This window comes from Pseudopipra pipra, chromosome 2 (genome assembly GCF_036250125.1).
Source record: "Pseudopipra pipra isolate bDixPip1 chromosome 2, bDixPip1.hap1, whole genome shotgun sequence".
In the NCBI taxonomy this organism is placed as follows: domain Eukaryota; kingdom Metazoa; phylum Chordata; class Aves; order Passeriformes; family Pipridae; genus Pseudopipra; species Pseudopipra pipra.
In genome coordinates, this window is record NC_087550.1 from 882021 (window position 1) to 899494 (window position 17474).

The following is a 17474-nucleotide window of genomic DNA, read 5'->3' on the forward strand; positions in this document are numbered from 1 at the left end:
AGCCAGGGCCATGTGTCCTCAGCGGCACTAAATCCCGAGCCAGAGCCCTCGGAGATACCCGAAAAGAAAAGGGGGTGCTTGGAGAAGGTTGGATGCAATTCGCAGTTTTCCGGGGACCCAACCGCACCTGCAGAACCCGTGGACAGCTGGAACAGGTGGGTCAGAGCCGAGGTGCCCTGAAGGCAGGGCTGTGCATCCCTTTCCTCGGGGAAAAGAACTCCCCGGGGCCGCTCCCGAGGCTTCGAAGGGACAGCGGCTTCCCGGCCCGGAGAGACGTCCTCGCCCGTGCTCAGGGGCTGCCTCGGCCCGGGCCGGGAGTGCGTCCGGCCCCCGCCTTCTCCTGGGCCATCACATCCCCTGGAGCCCGGCCCGGGGCGGAAAACCGGCCCAATTCCAGGGAACTCGCTCAAGTCCCCCCAGGGACACCAGCGGGGCCGGGGGAGGAGGGTTATAAACAGCAAGGTCTGTGGAATATCAACCTGTTCTTGTCCCGATCCCGCTGAGCAAACCTGGAACCGGGGCTGCTTCCTGGCAAACCTGGCGTTAGAGGAGCAGCTCTGCGGGGGAAGATCCAGGCTCCAGGAGGCACTGGGAGGCTATTGCAGCAGGAATTCGGCCTGGAATTGCGGGCTGTAGGTAGAATTCATCCAAACCTGCAAAGCTGAAACCGGAACCCAAACCTGGGCCCCACGCAGAGAACAATCTTTGTGCTGCCCTGTCGGCCAAAGCCGCTGCCCTGAGAGATCTTGGCAGCCTGAGGGAGGGCATTCTCTGCATCCCAGCAACCTCCATCTCCCAAGGGGACAATCCAAGTCCCACCCAATTCCTTTTGCCTTTCCCCAGGGACACTGACCCTTATTTGGTCCTGCTCTCCCACGGTTCATTTTGGGGGATGAGTTTGTGCTGGTTTAGGTTCCACAACTCCACCCACAGCTGGAGGTTTGGGGTTGTGCTTCTCTAATCCCAGCAGGTTCCCTAAGGAGCCAGATACTCCAACAATCCCCTCGTTTGACTTTCTAGGTGAATTGTGCACAAGCCAGTCCCCCATTCCCTATCCAGGCTGTGAGTGCTCGTGCCCTTGGCACAGTTGGCTCTGGCTGGGCAGGAGCTGAGAGCAGGACACGGGGCAGAGTGGATCAGCTGCCCAGGGAACCTCCAGGAGATGAAGCTACGGGATCCTCGTTCCAATCAAGGGAACACATTCTGTCTCTGGCAGGAGCCGGGAGCCAAAGCAGATCCCTCCTGGCCAGGCTGGGGGGCAGCAGTTGGATCCACTCTGGGGGAAAGCCCCTGTGCCTGCCAGGAGCTCTGACTCTGTTTGTCCTGCCAGCTCCTGACCAGTGTCAGGGCCACTGGGAGGGATTCAGAATCCAAAGAAACCCCAAATCCTACCGCGGGATTCAATCAAAGGAAGAAAGCCATTACTGTCATAAAAAGCTTAAAAAGCTGTTAAAAATTCTAGGACAGCAATACTGGGATTCCCAGGAAACTTAGTAGTGCTCTTGGTTCCATTGCAATGTATCTTTAGTCCCTCAATGAGCAGCTTGGAGAACTTCCCCTGGGATTTGGAGGCTGAGCAGGGTTTGCTTTGGATTGCCTGGCACCTCTGGCCCCAGCTGGTGCAAACATAACTTGAGCCAATGTGGTTAAAAACACTTTCCCACACAAACAGGTGGTGTATCCCCTAGAAATTACCCCAAGTTTGCAGATAAAACCTTCATCTCTGTCCCTCCTCAGTTATCCCAGGTTTTCCTGGCTGGGAGCTACAAGGAGGCTGTAAATTCAAAGGCAGAAAGAGAAGGTCTGTCAGCAAAAGGCACAAAGAAGGGGACAGCTTTCAGAAAACATTTCTGCAATCCAATGAATACCTCATTGAGTACCTCATTTATCCTTCAAAATATTCATTCTCTTCCCTGGGCGTTCCCTCAAGTTTTACCTTCAAAGGTTTCCCCTCCTGCCCACCCCTGACTGCCTCAGTGTCCATCAGGAGGTACATCCTCTCTGCTGCAGGTCACACTGGACCCACTGCATTTTCCCGACCCCTCCACATCTCAGCAACTCACTTCTACCTCAAGATGTTCATTCTCTACCCAGCAGATCCCCTCCAGTTTGCTCTCAACACTTTCCCCACCTCTCCACCACCCAGGAACTCATTTTCACCTCAGAAGATTCACTCTCTGCCCTGCAGATTCCCACAAGTTTTACCCCCCACATTTTCCCTGGAGGTCCGCAAGGTTTACCCCAGTTTACCCCAGGAGGTGCATTCTCTCTCCTCCACGTGACCTCTGATTTTACAAACAGAAATTTTCCCTCCCTGCCCACCACTGACTGCCTCACTTTACCTCTAAATGGTCATTCTGTCCTCTACAAATGACATCAAGTCTTACCCCCAACATTTCCCTTCCTCTACATCACCCATTTTCTCTTCCTGATGCCCCAAATTTCCATTCCATCCCTACACATTCCCTGAGTGTTTCCCTCCCAAGCATCCTTCCCTTCTTCCCTGTTTAATAACTCACACTCCAGCCCCAGGCTCTCCACTCCCCCCTCAGTGGGACCCCTCCAAAATGCCACCTCTCTCCCCTCTGCAGCACTTCACCTTTTCCTACACAAACAGTTGCTGGGTCCCCTCGAAATTACCCCAAGTTGGCAGCTACAGATGTCACCTCTGTCCCTGCCATGTTCTCCCAGGTTTCCCCAGCTGGGAGCTGCAAGGAATTCAGGCCAGGGAATGGACATCAGGGAACAGCTGTACATGCAAAGGCAGAAAGAGAAGATCTGTCAGCAAAAGGCACAAAGAAGGGGACAGGGTTCAGAAAACATTTCTACAATCTAATGAATAACTCTTTCCACTTTCCCAGGGAGAAGAACAGGAACTCACAGCCACCAAGGCCTGACAGTCCCCTGCAGCCAGAGCTCAGCACACAGCCAGAGAGGCAATTCCAGCATCTAAAAGAAAAAAAAAAGAAGGAAAAAGTGATTTATTTTGTTTTAAAGTTACTTTGAGTTGTTCACAGCAAAGCAAGTCTTGCTCTGGTTTCAGTTGGGTGAACAGTGAGCGCTGGGCACAGGGCATGTCATTAATGCCCAGGGGATGGGGCTTTGTGGGGGAGGGAAGAGCAGCTGATGGAGTTGCCCAGTCCAATTCCTGCCCAAGGCCTGATGGCCCAGGACAAACCCTCTGGCAGGCAGTGGTTTTGTTCCCTCTCATGGTCAGTGCCCAGTGTGTCCCTGTGGGCAGTGCCAGGCTGGGGACAGGCACACGCAGCTGGCAGCACTCTCTGCTTCAAAGACACTTCTGGCCTCCTTGGCAAACTGCCTCTGACACGCTGCTTCCTTAACAGGAGCACATCAAACTCATTGAAGCCAGAGAGGAAATTACAAACAAACAAACAAAAGACCCAAAGAGATGCTTTGCATTCATCATTCCAAAGGACATTCTCCACAGATCAGAAGCAAGTACCAATACCTTGTCCTCTATTGAAAATTAATGACTTGAGGGGCTGGACATGTCCAGTGAGGGTTCAGGGGTCTGGTGGGTCCTTTATGGCTGATCCCGACCGGCCCAGGCCAAACCCAACCACCCCCATGGCTGCTCCATCCCAGACCTGGGGGCAACATTCAGACAGTTTGGAAATACTGCCCTTCCCTGCTACTCCCTCCTTCCTTACACATCCAGTGCCCAGGGAGCAAATGCCAACAGCAGGAGGAGAGAAACGTGTCCCTGTGACTTACCCCACCCCACGGGCAGCACCAGGAGCCCCCAGCCCGGCCGGCGGGGCTGCAGCCTCTTGCCTTTGGCTGCTCCCAGCCCAGGGCACTGGGCAGAGCTGGGCTGGAGCAGGGCTTTGGCCTGGCCTGGAAGAGAGGAGAACAAGGCAATTAAGGGCACTGGGCAAGTCAAAGGCTCCTGCCCTTCACCCTTCTGCTCAATTGCTCACTAGAGAGTTTTAGCCATGAAAAATCCAGGGGGGACAAAAAATGAAACGTGGCCTTTTCCAGCATTTTTATTCCTCTCTACTTCAGGCACTAAAAGGAGGCTCATCTTTCTTACTGCATTCCTTGCCCCATTTGAACAGAATCCTTTTCATTCCAAACCTCCCTTGGGAGTCAGTCAATCCTCTGCCACTGGACTTTGGGCAAAGGAAGAGACATTTGGGATGATGGACTCCAGGAAATCTGGGAAAGAAACCTGATAGGAAAAGGTCTCATGGCACTCCAGAACTCAGAAATGTGTTCATGCCCTCCCAGCCCACCCCCATTCTGTGCCACCCACCTGAGCTGGGCAGGTGAGGCCAAGGCTCCCCTTCCTGCTGCCAGTCACCGTCCCAGCACATGGATCCCCGTGCTGGGCAGCACTTGGGAAAACTTGGGAAAGGCAAAAGGAAAATGGCACTGCCTGTCAGAAAACAAGTGTCTGTGAACATCCCTTCTGGACAAATGTAATCCCATCCCTCTGCTCCAATAAACCCAGGGCAGGCAGGTCTCTCCAGCCCAGGGAGAACAGGAAGGAGAACTGCAGGAACACAGGCAGGCACGGGCAGCTCTTGGCACTGATTCCCTGCAGACCTCTCTGCACTTGGGGCTCTTGGCACTTCATTTATAAAGAATGGGGGGGGCAGCAGCCCAGGAATGCCCCTCAGAAACAGGGGCCTGGGCAGCTGGAGATTAGAGGAGGGGAGTTGTGAGGGGAGACCCGGAGAGAGAACAGGAACAGGGGTTGTTTGGGAACAGGCTGTGTGTCCAGCAGGGAGGGGAACTGGAAACGCGGGAGGCTGGAGGAAGGCAGGGGGTGAGCACGGGCCTGCCTTGGATGGATCCTTTCTCCCTTGGCTCAGGGGCCTCAGCTCCACCCTCTCTGAGAGCAGCAGGGAACTGCTGCAGGGGAAGAGTTCCTTTAGGCACAAGCAAGTGATGCAGCCACGGGAGCAGGGGAAGAGGGGAGAGGAACTGAGAGCAACTGACACGAAAATGACACAATCACCACTGAAAGGGACTTTATTGAGCTGCAACACAAACACAGGCACAGCAGGCCAGGGCCAGAGGTGCCCACAGTACCCCCAACACAGCAGCTGGGCTGGCAGGAACACCATCTACTCAAGGGATGGAGCCAGGAGCTGACAGTTGGGATCCATCCTAAAGATGCACTCAGGCATCAGGGCCAAGTCCTGCCCAGTCACTGCACAGTTCAGCCCCAGCAGCAGTGGCAGTTTCTGCCTCTCCCTCCAATATCATTTGGGACCCAACAGCTCAAGTCTGTGGCAGACAGGGCACTCCAGGAAACAACTTCCCACCAGTCATGGAATAATAGGAACAGCTTAAACAAACCCAATCCAACACATGGGATACAGATTTAGGGGATACAAAAGGAAATGAGCAAGGCAGAAGTGTGGCTCAGCAGCAATCCCTCCCCACGGCCCCCTCCGGCTCCCCCCCAGCCCACTGGCAGCCCCGGGGCAGCCGATCCCGCAGGCTCCGGCACTGGGACAATTCCTGCGGGTGCCTCCACCCCCGGGGAGGCTGCGGGGCGGCTCCAAGGGGGTCCCGCTGGCCAGGCTCTGCCCACCCAAGCCGGCTTTAGGCCAGGCCTGGCACTGTGGGGCCCTGGGCACGGGCAGGTTCCCGGGAGCTCCCCGTTGGCCACCCCTGGAGCGCTGGGCAGGCGCCCGGCGGGGCCAAGGGTGGAGGGCACGGAGCAGCTGCACACACCTTGGCTGCCTTGGCCCAGCACACACTCACTGCACCTGCAGCCTTCAGCCAGGGCCCCTGAGCACACACAGCCCTGACCCTGCTCCTCAGGGGCAGCAGCCCCAGGGCTCAGTTCTCATCCTTTCCTTTGGTCCTTTGATCCCTGGGCAGGGCAGAGACACGGGAGAAGCACCTTCTTATAATTGATCCCAGAGACAGCAACTCTGTTGTTCATAAAATCAGTACAATAATTACTGTGATTAGTGGATGGATTAAAGTGTTCCAAAACTTTGTAGCAGGTGGTGAGAATCCTGTAAATATGTCCCACCAGTGGGGAGCAGTGAGTTGTTCTAACCTGATGCCCAAAGGTCACTAACTGACCCCTATAGTTACTGTTTGCATTTGGTGATCAAGTCAAGTCTTATTTCAAATTTGCAGGGCAATAATTTGCACTTACTTACATACAAAAATCCCTGGTTGACTTACATTGCAGTGTGTTATTTTTCCAGCACGATATCAGTTGGTGCACTGTAGAAATTCAGGAGACAAAATCCAGTTAATTTTTGCAATCCAGGATGTGAATACGGTCCTCCAGATCAGTTCATTGGTACCCATTAAGTCCTTCTGTGCCTCATTTCTTTGTATTACAATATACACACCATGTCATGTGCACTCAGCCCAGTTCATAAGTTACTGCTGTTCCCCTGTGCACAACAATTACATCTTGGGGAACCATTAGAGAGCTGCCCAAACTCCCCATCACATTCTGGAGTGAAGGGTGGGGGGTAAATACAGTGGGCATCCCTTGTGCTCCTAAATTCAGCACTCGGGATACACCTGGCCCAGCTCTTTGCCATTGGTCACCAAACAATTCCATGTCTCCACTGCCTACAAATCCAATACCAGCTCCTGTTCCTCCCAGTCCCGTGTCCCCCCAGCCTCGCTGCCGGGGGCAAGATGGGAGCACTGGAATCAGAGTAGGGAAAGGAATTTTGTTATCCTGATGATGCTGGGCTGCAGGACACAGGCAGCAGGTACCCAACAGTTGGACCAATATTGGCCTTGGGAGGATGATGCCCAACTGTGCCATCCCTGCCCCAGCTGATCCCTTTGCTCTTTGGGCAGCACTTCCCCAGAACAGCCCAGCAGGCAGAGCCCAGGGGACGGCCCTGCTGCTGTGACTGGCACCGCTCACACAGGGGGACAACGATGCCAGGGAGACCCCCCGGACCCGGCACCGTAAGGGAAACTACAGCACTGCATGGCAACAGTGCTCCCAGCCCCTGGAATCACATCCATCCAATTCCCCTGAGGGCACCAACAGCCGCCCGCACAATGAGCCCGACAGACCCCGGCCCTGCCAGAGAGTCCCCCCGGGCACAAAGAGAGACTGACCCCTGGGCAAGGGCCATTTGCTTCCCAGCTCACCTTGTCCTGGGGACCTGGTTTGGAGCTGCTTTTCCATCTCCATCCAAATCGAACCAAGTCACCCGACCCAGGCACCTTTTCCAGGGAACTGCCCGGGCCAACAGCATCGCCCAGAGGGACCACAAGGGCTGTGAGGATGGCCAGGATCCAGAGTTTCTGTAAGATGTCAAGCTAAAACATGGCAATATCATTCCCTCCACTAACATTTATTCACAGAACATATTCCCATTTTCCTTGTCTGCATTTAATCACTAATTCTGTGATGGTGTCAGCTGGGAGCCAAGTAGCCAAACCACTGCCAACTGACCCCAAATCCCTACAAACCTGACACTGCCCTAGTTCTTCCTGTTTCATTCCCACAGGTACAGTGTCTCACTCAGCACATGGACTACTTTTGCCTCCCCCCATCGTGACTCTGGCATGGGTTATAAGCTCCTGCTTTCCAAAAGTGCTTCCCACTGACAGATGTGGCTGACCCAGCAGTGAGCCATGCATGCTCCCTCTCTGCTCCCAGCACTTGCTCTGGGGCTTTTCCCTATTTCCCCAGTGATTTGTGCTCACTGTCCAGGGGATCTACACTTGTTGCTTCAACCACAGGGCCAGGGGCAACTCCCTCCCGAGGCCTCGCTCCTGCCCCGACCCCTGCTCTGGCTCTGGCTTGGATCCACCATCTCCATTCCATGGGGCTGCCTTCCTGAGCAGGGCCTGGCCTGGGCATCCTGGAGGAGCTTTGTACCCAAGGCCTTAGGGGGATTTCAGGCCCTCTTATCATTTGTTGTTCCCACTAAAGCCCAAGAACATACTCAGAGCCACTTCTCCAACAGGGTCGATCCTGGGCTGGCTTCCAGTAACTTCCTATTCCCAAATCCTAAGGGCACTTCCTTCCTACCTGTAACAGCTCATTAGGATACATGCCCGGAATAAAGACAAGTGCCACAAACATTCAAACACACAAGATATCTTTATTGCAGTGAGAATAATAATAATAATAAACTTAGCAAAGAGAATCAAAAGTTAAAAAAGGATACAAATGAACTGCCTTATCGTGTGGCATTAAAACAAATACTAAGAACAGCATTCAATACAGTACAATATTAACTAGTAAAAAGGGAATTAAAGGGATACCAAAAAGCATCTTAACACAATATTATGGATAACTATTAACACGATATTTGGTTAGTGAAAGGGGAAATTAAAGGGAAAATATGATGAATACTAAATAAAGGGTATTAAAGGAACACTAAAGGATATTTAAAGTCTTCTTTCTCTGTTGCCTCCTATCACTAACCTGTGCCCACCCCCCCAGCCAGGCAGGGCTGTCAGGATCTGCAGCAGCTGGTCGGTGCCCATCCCTTAGCGGGCGTCCCCGCGGAGCAACACAGGCTCGGTGGCAGGATGAGGATCGCTCAGCTCAGCAGTCCTGACAGCCCATTTGATCAGCTCCACATTACACCACGTAGGGCCAGGACGCAGTGTAAGGGGAGGCCTGAATGGCAGCCAAACACCACCTGATCATGGCCTGGTGGCAACAGTCTGGGCCTGCCCTACTTGTAGGGCAAGGGGCCAGCGACCCCTGCCCACATCATCTTCCTCTCACCAGCATCTTTCTCACCCCTAGGGATGACCTCTACCCTTGTGTTTCAAGGGTAGAGGTATCTACCTGGCAACATGTAGCAGAACCAAGGAAGAACTCAGCTCTGATAACAGGGGATATCAGGCTGACTTGCTGAAAAGCACAATGGACCTTCCAATTAGCTTGTGCCATGAAGTTCCATTGTACCATACTCGAGCCGGTTTCACATCCTAATAGGATTTCTTTCTCACACCTCTATGCTCCATTGATCATCTAATTCAAAAGTTCCCCCCTTACATTACCCTACTTCTGCCAGAGGCTCCAAGTGGCATCATTAGCACTGGCAGGAACCTTTAGTTGCCCCTCTCTGGCTCGTATTGGCCACGGGTCCGGAGCCTGTTGAATTGCTCCCTGAGCTGTTTCCAACCCTCCCTGCTGCTCATTTCCCACTCGAACTCACACTTCTGTCCTGGGACTTTATGGCACGGGCCAAGGATTGGTCCCAAAGGAGAACCTTGTTGTCACCAAAAGCCAAACCAACCAATAAACTGCTGGGCTTCCACCTTGCTCTGGGGGGGACCAAGCCTGAAGTCTCCTGCCTAGTCCTGGGCAACACTTCCTGGGGACCACAACACCACTGAGTTCCTAAAAATATCACAGGTTGGGTAGGTGCTTGAATTCTGTCTGGATTAACTCCCCCCCTTTCTTTCCACGTGCTGCACTACTCACTCTAATGGTGCTTGTACTCCCTGAACCATTCCCTCACCCATCCAACCATCCCTTGTCCCCTCTCTGACAAGGACACTGGGTCCAGGTGTTCTGCCACGCTCCCAGAGCACAGGGTGGGACTATGGAGCCACCCCTGAGGGGGAGAAACGTGCCCAGGGAAAGGGAACTGCCCCCAGTGTTCCCCAGCACAAGGCACCCTTGGAAATATCGACTGCAATGGGACACTCAGGGACAGCAACAAGCACTGCACGAGGCTGCTCTGGCACAGGACCAATTCTAGCCTCAGCTTTTCTCTGGACCACTGCACGTTATTTCCCACCTCATCCTGCAGTCAGAACTTGCTGCCCTTGCAACTTTTTAGGGTGACCATAAATCACAGAGGCCTCTGCTCCAGCACCCACGAGGGCCTGAACCGTCTGACAGGATCCATTTTTCCAGGGAATTCAAAGCTCCACCTGAGGACCACAGTCTTTTCTCACCCATCCTTGTGCTGGAGCTTGGCCTCCATCTCACTCCGCTTTCAGTTCTCTCCATGGTTGAACACTGGCAGCCCTGGCCCTGGGTGGAGCTCGGCATCCTGATCCCATCCCTCCTGGCCCCCGGAACCGCTGGCTCAGCAATGGGGGGCCCTCCATTGCCAAGGGCACGGGCCCGGCGGGGCTCACGGGGGAGCAGGAGGGCGAAGGGCTCCATCCCTGCTGCTACAACCTTCCACCACTACAGCCAACAGAGGGGCCTCCCCAGCCCTGCCTCCCAAGGCATCCTGAACTAACCCAGCCCAGCTCCACAGGACAAACTGCTCCCTGTCTGCCCAGTCCAGTCTAATCCCAGAGGCTCCCAGATCATGCAGAACAACTGCCCAGGGGATCAGAGACTCCAGTCCATCTCTCCCTAGCACAGGGTTGGGTGAGTTTGGCAAATAGGGAAACTGAGGAATTCCCCGTTGTTTTCCCAATTTAGAGAGCTCCCTGTCTAGCACGGACAGGGACCCCTGGGATACTCTCAGCAATGCATGAATCCATGGCAGGGACCTTGCTTTGAGCTCCCCAGGGCCGGGCACCCCGAGGATCTCCCCGAATAATCCTTTCGGTGCGCGCTGGAGTCCTCGGGGTGCCCCAACCCGGGGGCCCCAACAGCACTGTCCCTCCAGGGGGCCAATTTGGTCCCAAGGCTTCAATGGACAGCCCAAAAGGCATTTCCAGAGTCCTTCTTTGGAACCCACCAACGTGTACGGGGAGGAAGCCACAAGAAGGCCTCATTTCTAAAGGCAGGGGGATCTTGCCTGTGTCCCAGACTGGTCCGGGGATCTGAGGCCCTTCCCGAGAAAATCTCGGTGCCGGCGTGAAGGGCCAGAGATCCCTTGGAGCCACGGGAGAGCAGGCACAGAGTCCCTCCTGCAGGGCCAATTCTGCTGCCTGAACTCAGCTCTACAAAGAAGCCTCTAAGACTCAGCTGGTGACTTTTAGAAGCCAGGCATTCCTTGCTTACAACACCCAGCCATGATCCCAGCCCTCCACGTATCCTGGCAATCAGCTCCCAAAGGGCACACACAGCTATCTCCACTGCAGCTGATGGCAGGGGTCAGCATTACAGGAGGGTTTATTTTCTTTCCTTGCATTCCTGTTCCATGTTCAGGACATTCTCCAACACTCACTATCATACACACAAACCCTTACAAGGTTTCCAAGGGGCTCCACCGAGGGCCTTCCCAGGTCTGCTCTGTCTGGAGCCCTCAAAGTCCTCAGTGCCTGCCTGAGGAACCTCAAGACAACTCACCTGCTTACACAGGAACTTGGGGCTGCTTGGCTGCTGCCTCACTTCCCTTCTTCCTTCTTTCTTCACCTCCCTTGGTTGGTCCCTTTCAATCCCTTGGCTCAGCTCTGTGCAGTTTCCAGGCTCCATCCCACTGCAAAAAGGATTAGCCCTTGTTACATCTCAACACTCAGATAGCATTCCCACTTTTTTCTTGACACTTGACCATTAGGCCAGTGTCTCATGATTTAAAGCAGAGTTTGACTCCTCAGTGACAACAACAGCTACAGCCCTGAATCCTAACACAGGCTGAGACACAAACACGGATGGGAACTCTGAAGGATCCACTTTGTTCTGCTCACCAACCAAAAGGAGCTTTTTAAATTAAAGAATAAGAGACCCCACATCCTCTTTCTGCAATGCCAACTGCTATCAATGTGATCCACAAGACCTGGAAAGGCCCTTCCCACTTCCCCTGCAGGGCTGGCAGTGCCACCACTGGACACGGCCCCAGTGGCTGGGCAGGAACGGAGGGGCTGGGGCGTCCAATCCATCGGCCCAGGCGGCACCAGGAGTTCCTGCAGTTCCTGAGGGGAGAGCCTCAAGCCAACAAAGGATTATGGAGATAATTTTAAACTTCAATATGCATATCTCCTGGAAGATGGGGACTTTGACAAGGCCTACTGGTGCAACAAGTACACACTCAAGGCTATCTATTAAAAGCATCTACCAGCACTCAAAAGCTGTCACTGTCCTTCTTTCAGGGGCAACTCAGGAAACTCTGTTGGCCAAGAGCCTCCAGGAGGATTTCCAGCTTTTCAGGTTCTCTTTTAACCATTTTTCCCATCACTGTAGCTGGGACTGTCACCTGGCCTACAGGGAGAACAGCCCACAAAGTTCACTTGCAGGGATGCCATTAACTCAAAGTCCCTTGTCAGGGGGTCACACCTTGTCCTTTGTTTGCCCTCCCCACCAAAGATGCTTCCAACAGTTCTGAGACATCTGGCAGACCCAGAGCTCTCCTCAGGGAATGCTTTAGCTGCTTAAAGGCTGCCCTTGCACCATCTAGCCAAGGCAGCAAATGCTTACAGGCTGTTTTTAAAAGCTGGTATAACAGTCTTACCACACATCCAGAGGGAGCAATCCAGAGTCCAGCCCGTCCTACCATTCCCAGGAAGGCAGTTCAGGGGTTGTCTGGGGCTCAGGGAGGAGTCAGGGGGCTTCTCTTCTTCCTTTCCCTGCTTCCCAGATTTTCTCCTTCAAAAGCAAAGGTTTCTTGGCTTTCCTTGCTCAAGGAGATGCAGCAAAGACCATCTTTTAAATCCAATACTGGAAACTCCTCGAGATTGTCATTCAAGGTGGTTCTCTCAGGTCCTGCACTCATCAATCATCTTGGCCATTGCTTTTCTTGGCAGGTTCTTGCATTCACATCCTGCAAGAAAACCAGGAGGAGCCAATTTAGCTGTTACTGCAACCAATCCAAGCTGGCATTCTGATTTTAAAGGATACTGGGTTTGCCTTACCCATATAGATCCCACATCAGGGGTGATACCTACAGGTTCTGCCCTCTTCCACTCTCCTGGAAGTCCACTGGCCCACACCACAGGAACAACTGCAGCTGCCACTTCAGTCAGGACCTTGCTGCTGACAGGAGTTATTCCCTGCACAACAAGAGCTGCTGCTTGGACACATTTAGTTCCAGCAATTACTGTTTCAACATCCCCAGTTTTCAATTTCATTTCTGCCTCAACTTTTCCACTCAATCTCTTCCTAGCACAGGGTTGGGTGAGTTTGGCAAATAGGGAAACTGAGGAATTCCCCGATGTTTTCCCAGTTTAACCCCTGTCACACCAATCACCTTAACACTGCCAGTCCTTCATTCTCCCTCTACTGGGTTAAGGACTGAGGAAGTTGGACCTGTGTCTGACCAGGACATGTGCAAACCAAATGCTGGGGACTGGAACACACACCGGGCACTCCTGCAGCTCTTACAGTGACATTCAAGAGAAAACAGCCAATTGGACCCTCACTGCTCATTTCTTAATCCCAATCCCACACTTCTTTGGCACTTGGAGCACCACTTTTATCACCCAATTCCAGCCCATTAGAGAGCTCCATGTCTAGCACGGACAGGGACCCCTGGGATACTCTCAGCAATGCCTGAATCCATGGCAGGGACCTTGCTTTGAGCTCCCCAGGGCCGGGCACCCCGAGGATCTCCCCGAATAATCCTTTCGGTGCGCGCTGGAGTCCTCGGGGTGCCCCAACCCGGGGGCACCAACAGCACTGTCCCTCCAGGGGGTCCATTCGGTCCCAAAATGCAGGGGGATCTTGCCTGTGTCCCAGACTGGTCCGGGGATCTGAGGCCCTTCCCGAGAAAATCTCGGTGCCGGCGTGAAGGGCCAGAGATCCCTTGGAGCCACGGGAGAGCAGGCACAGAGTCCCTCCTGGGGGCCAATTCTGCTGCCTGAAATCAGCTCTTCAAAGAAGTCTCTAAGACTCAGTTGGAGAGGTTTAGAAGCCAGGCAACCTTCTATTCCTCTGCTCTTCAATCATTCCAGACCGCCAGGTGCCCTGGCAATCAGCTCCCAAAGGGCACACACAGCCATCTCCACTGTAGCTGATATGGCAGCATTACAGGAGGATTCCTTTTTGTTCTCTACATTCCTGTTCCACATTCAGGGCATTCTCCAACACTCACTACCATACACACCTACCCTTAGAAGGTTTCCAAGGGGCTTCACCGAGGGCCTTCCCAGGTCTGCTCTGTCTGGAGCCCTCAAAGTCCTCAGTGCCTGTCTTAGGAATTTCAAGACAACTCACCTGTTTACAGTGTAACTTAGAGGTGCTTGTCTACTGCCTCAGTTCCCTTCTTCCTTCTTTCTTCACCTCCCTTGGTTGGTCCCTTTCAATCCCTTGGCTCAGCTCTGTGCAGTTTCCAGGCTCCATCCCACTGCAAAAAGGATTAGCCCTTGTTACATCTCAACACTCAGACAGCATTCCCTCTTTATTCTTCACACTCGGCCATTAGGCCAGTGTCTCATGATTTAAAGCAGAGTTTGACTCCTCAGTGACAACAACTGACAGCCCTGAATCCTAACACAGGCTGAGACACAAACACAGATGGGAACTCTGAAGGATCCACTTTGTTCTGCTCACCAACCAAAAGGAGCTTTTTTAACTAAAGAAAAAGAGACCCCACATCCTCTTTCTGCAATGCCAACTGCTATCAATGGATCCACAAGACCTGGAAAGGCCCTTCCCACTTCCCCTGCAGGGCTGGCAGTGCCACCACTGGACACGGCCCCAGGGGCTGGGCAGGAACGGAGGGGCTGGGGCGTCCAATCCATCGGCCCAGGCGGCACCAGGAGTTCCTGCAGTTCCTGAGGGGAGAGCCTCAAGCCAACAAAGGATTATGGAGAGCATTTGGAACTTTAATAGGTATATCTCCTGGAAGATGGGGACTTTGACAAGGCCTACTGGTGCAACAAGGACACACTCAAGGCTATCTATTAAAAGCATCTACCAGCACTCAAAAGCTGTCACTGTCCTTCTTTCAGGGGCAACTCAGGAAACTCTGTTGGCCAAGAGCCTCCAGGAGGATTTCCAGCTTTTGGGGCTGTCTTTTAACCATTTTTCCCATCACTGTAGCTGGGACTGTCACCTGGCCTACAGGGAGAACAGCCCACAAAGTTCACTTGCAGGGATGCCATTAACTCAAAGTCCCTTGTCAGGGGGGTCACTGCACACCTTGGCCTTTGTTTGCCCTCCCCACCAAAGATGCTTCCAACAGTTCTGACACATCTGGCAGACCCAGAGCTCTCCTCAGGGAATGCTTTAGCTGCTTAAAGGCTGCCCTTGCACCATCTAGCCAAGGCAGCAAATGGTTACAGGCTGTTTTTAAAAGCTGGTATAACAGTCTTACCACACATCCAGAGGGAGCAATCCAGAGTCCAGCCCGTCCCACCATTCCCAGGAAGGCAGTTCAGGGGCTGTCTGGGGCTCAGGGAGGAGTCACGGGGCTTCTCTTCTTCCTTCCCGCTTCCCAGATTTTCTCCTTCAAAGGCAAAGGTTTCTTGGCTTTCCTTGCTCAAGGAGATGCAGCAAAGGCCATCGTTTATATCCAATACTGGAAACTCCTCGAGATTGTCATTCAAGGTGGTTCTCTCAGGTCCTGCACTCATCAATCATCTTGGCCATTGGTTTCTTGGCAGGTTCTTGCATTCACATCCTACAAGCAAACCAGGATGAGCCAATTTAGCTGTTACTGCAACCAATCCAAGCTGGCATTCTGATTTTAAAGGATACTGGGTTTGCCTTACCAGTAGAGATCCCACATCAGGGGTAATACCTACAGGTTCTGCCCTCTTCCACTCTCCTGGAAGTCCACTGGCCCACACCACAGGAACAACTGCAGCTGCCACTTCAGTCACGACCTTGCTGCTGACAGGAGTTATTCCCTGCACAACAAGAGCTGCTGCTTGGACACATTTAGTTCCAGCAATTACTGTTTCAACATCCCCAGTTTTCAATTTCATTTCTGCCTCAACTTTTCCACTCAATCTCTTCCTAGCACAGCTTTGGGTGAGTTTGGCAAACAGACAAAATGAGCAATTCCCCAATGGTTTCCCAATTTAACCCCTGTCACACCAGTCACCTTAACACTGCCAGTCCTTAATTCTTCTTCTCTTGGGTTAAGGACTGAGGAAGTTGGACCTGTGTCTGACCAGGACATGTGCAAACCAAATGCTGGGGACTGGAACACACACCTGGCACTCCTGCAGCTCTTACAGTCACATTCCAGAGAAAACAGCCAATTGGACCCTCACTGCTCATTTCTTAATCCCCATCCCACACTTCCTTTGCACTTGGAGCACCACTTTTATCACCCAATTCCAGCCCATTAGAGAGCTCCCTGTCTAGCAGGGACAGGGACCCCTGGGATACTCTCAGCAATGCATGAATCCATGGCAGGGACCTTGCTTTGAGCTCCCCAGGGCCGGGCACCCCGAGGATCTCCCCGAATAATCCTTTCGGTGCGCGCTGGAGTCCTCGGGGTGCCCCAACCCGGGGGGCACCAACAGCACTGTCCCTCCAGGGGGCCCAATTTGGTCCCAAGGCTTCAGTGGACAGCCCAAAAGGCATTTCAAGAGTCCTTCTTTGGAACCCACCAACGTGTACGGGGAGGAAGCCACAAGAAGGCCTCATTTCTAAAGGCAGGGGGATCTTGCCTGTGTCCCAGACTGGTCCGGGGATCTGAGGCCCTTCCCGAGAAAATCTCGGTGCCGGCGTGAAGGGCCAGAGATCCCTTGGAGCCACGGGAGAGCAGGCACAGAGTCCCTCCTGCAGGGCCAATTCTGCTGCCTGAAAACAGCTCTTCAAAGAAACTTCTAAGACTCAACTGGTGAGTTTTAGAAGCCAGGCATTCCTACACACTATGAGATAGTTTAAAAGCTTACTGAGTGAAAAAACAAAGCTTTTATCAGTGACATCTGATCTCAAACAGTCAGCTCCTTTCTCCTTTCAGTACAAAATTATTTTCATGGAATCATTTAATAGCAAGTGCCCAGGAACCCCAGACTGTGCTTTCCAGAACAGAAAATAAACAGAGGGAAGGAGCTTTGCACGACTGTAACATACTCTAGAACACACCTGACTTTAGTTTTACTCTTTATGTTCAAATAGAGCAGAAGACAAAAACTCCAGCAGGAGAGCTGGCACATTACCCATGGTGCCCTGAAAGTCCACCTTAAGAGAGCTGGAGAAAAATCGCAGTTGTGCGAGTCCCTTGTGCCTGCAGATGGCTGGGGATCCTCTCCATCCACCTCGTGCTCTCCCAACAGCAGAAAGGGTGACCTCGGGGACACGGTGGCACTCCACATCCTGCTGAGAAAGCAAGGAAACCTTTAGCATAAAGGGGAGTTGGAACCTAAAACTTCCTTTCCTGGGAGCTTTGTGAAGCCTGCAAACAAGAGGGGGGAAATTTGCATCTCCTTTGGTGCAGGTGTCAACAGAGGCCAACAGAGCTTTCACCTTTTTCAGACAACTGTGCCCCTTTTGGCTCCCTGGCAGCTCCAATGGCACCAGAACCCCCTTCCTGCACACCCACGGGTGTCACACACAGGCACCCACACACCTTTGCTCCAGCCCACACGGGGCCAACATTTCCTCACCCTGCACATCCCAAGGGGAGTATTTTTGCTAGAGAGCACAGCAACCCCCCCGTCCTCACAAACTGCCTCCCTGCAAAAAAAGGAATCATTTCTCCTGGACACTCCTCCCACAGTCAAGGGCTTTTCAAATG

At 53.0% G+C, this 17474-nt stretch overlaps 3 long non-coding RNA genes across 9 annotated transcripts; 1 reads left to right on the forward strand and 2 right to left on the reverse strand.

The window, feature by feature from the left end:
* Positions 1-334: 334 nt before the first annotated feature.
* Positions 335-3820, reverse strand: LOC135407679 (uncharacterized). 2 transcript variants are annotated; one of them, XR_010426966.1, is made up of 4 exons: positions 3736-3820; positions 2882-2949; positions 2600-2749; positions 335-630 (listed from the first exon to the last, which is right to left on the reverse strand). It is a non-coding gene; the product is annotated as an uncharacterized LOC135407679 (long non-coding RNA). The 2 variants fall into 2 exon arrangements; XR_010426965.1 differs by having other exon boundaries at positions 598-661.
* LOC135407684 (uncharacterized) lies at positions 536-1472 on the forward strand. Its single transcript, XR_010426967.1, has 2 exons — positions 536-939; positions 1021-1472. It is a non-coding gene; the product is annotated as an uncharacterized LOC135407684 (long non-coding RNA).
* A 2412-nt stretch (positions 3821-6232) lies between the features above and the next one.
* LOC135407687 (uncharacterized) lies at positions 6233-15072 on the reverse strand. Of its 6 annotated transcripts, none has more exons than XR_010426981.1 (6): positions 14418-15071; positions 12727-14123; positions 12294-12602; positions 11622-11770; positions 11191-11324; positions 6233-6325 (listed from the first exon to the last, which is right to left on the reverse strand). It is a non-coding gene; the product is annotated as an uncharacterized LOC135407687 (long non-coding RNA). The 6 variants fall into 6 exon arrangements; XR_010426980.1 differs by lacking the exon at positions 6233-6325 and adding an exon at positions 7107-7272 and having other exon boundaries at positions 11089-11324; positions 11598-11770; positions 14418-15072; XR_010426979.1 differs by lacking the exon at positions 6233-6325 and adding an exon at positions 7108-7272 and having other exon boundaries at positions 11089-11324; positions 14418-15072.
* Between the last annotated feature and the right edge of the window lie 2402 nt (positions 15073-17474).